We start from the raw sequence: 1,702 nt of genomic DNA, 5'->3' as shown, positions 1-1,702 counted from the left end.
CTTGAACCCACATGCTCACACAATCTACTTGCCTCAGGCTGAGCCACTGAGCCCGACCCAGAAACTTTTTAAATTAAGTCCCACTTATTATTTTTGTTTTAGTTGTATTTGCTTTTAGGGTTTTAGTCATAAATTCTTTGCCTATGCTGATGTCCAGAAGAGTTTTTCCTAGGTTTTCTTCTAGAATTTTTGTGGTTTCAGGCCTGACATTTAAATCTTTACTCCATCTTGAGTTAATTTTTGTATATGGGGAGAGATAGAGATCAAGTTTTATTTTTCTGCATGTAGCTATCCAATTTTCCCAGCACCATCTGTTGAAAAGGATGTCATTTTCTCAGTGTATGTTTTTGTCTGCTTTGCCAAAGATCAGTAGGTTTTAGGTATCTGGGTTGATTTCTGGGTTCTCTATTCTCTTCTATTGGTCCATGTGTCTGCTCTTGTACCAGAACCATGCTATTTTGGTTACTATAGCCTTGTAGTATAATTTCAAGTCAGGTAATGTGATACCTCCAGCTTTGTTCTTTTTACTTAGGATCACTTTAGGCATTCTGGCTCTTTTTTGGTTCTGTATAAACTTTAGGATTGTTTTTTCTAATTTAGTGAAAAATGACATTGATAGTTTGATAGGGATTGCACTGAATCTGTAGATTACTTTGGGTAATATGATCATTTTAACAATGTTTATTCTTCCAAACCATGAGCATGGGATGTTTCTATTTGTTTGTGTTCTCTACAGTTTATTTCAACAGTGTTTTGTAGTTCTCAAGATCTTACATCTCCTTGGTTAAGCATATTCCTAGATATTTTAGATTTTTGGCTGGTATTGTACATGGAATTAGATTCATTTGATTCTCAGCTTGGTTGCTATTGGTATATAGCAGTGCTACTGATTTATATGTGTTGATTTTATATCCTGAAACTTTACCAAATTCATGTATCGAGTCCAGGAGACTTTTGGAGGAGTCATTAGAATTCTCCAAGTATAAGATCATATTGTCAACAAACAGAGGTAGTTTAATTTTTTTTTCCAGTTAGAATACTCTTTATTTATTTTTCTTGCCTGATTGCTCTGACTAGGACTTCCAGTACTATGTTAACTTAGAGTTGTGAAAGTGGGCATCCTTGGCTTGTTCCAGTTCTAGGGAGAATGCTTTCAACTTTTCTCCATTTAGGATGACATTGACTGTGGGATTGTCATATGTGGCTTTTATTATTTTGAGGAATGTTCCTCTATGCTTATTTTGCCGAGGGTTTTTATCATGAAATAATGCTGGATTTTATCAAATGCTTTTTCTGCATCTGTTGAAATGATCATTTGATTTTTGTTTTTAATTCTGTTTATGTAGTGGATTGTACTTATTGATTTGTGTGTGTTGAACCACCTTTGCATCCCTGGGATGAAACACACTTGGTTGTGATGAATTTTTTTTTTTTTTAATGTGTGATTGAATTTGGATTGCCAATATTTTGCTGAAGATCATCACATTTATGTTTATAAGGGTTATTGGTCTGTAGTTTTCATTTTTTTTTGGTAGTGTCTTTTCCTGGCTTTGTTATCAAAGTAATACTGGATTTATAGAATGAGTTGGGAAGTATTCCCTCCCCTTCAATCTTACGGGATAGCTCCCTCAAAATTGAATGCCTGGTAGCATCTAACTATGAATCCATCAGATCCGATCCTAGACTTTTTTGTAGTTATTGG

The sequence above is a fragment of the Carlito syrichta genome, unplaced genomic scaffold (assembly GCF_000164805.1).
Source record: "Carlito syrichta isolate Samal-C Ts95f unplaced genomic scaffold, Tarsius_syrichta-2.0.1 Scaffold311952, whole genome shotgun sequence".
NCBI classification, from domain to species: domain Eukaryota; kingdom Metazoa; phylum Chordata; class Mammalia; order Primates; family Tarsiidae; genus Carlito; species Carlito syrichta.
Note: the sequence above shows the minus strand (reverse complement) of the source record.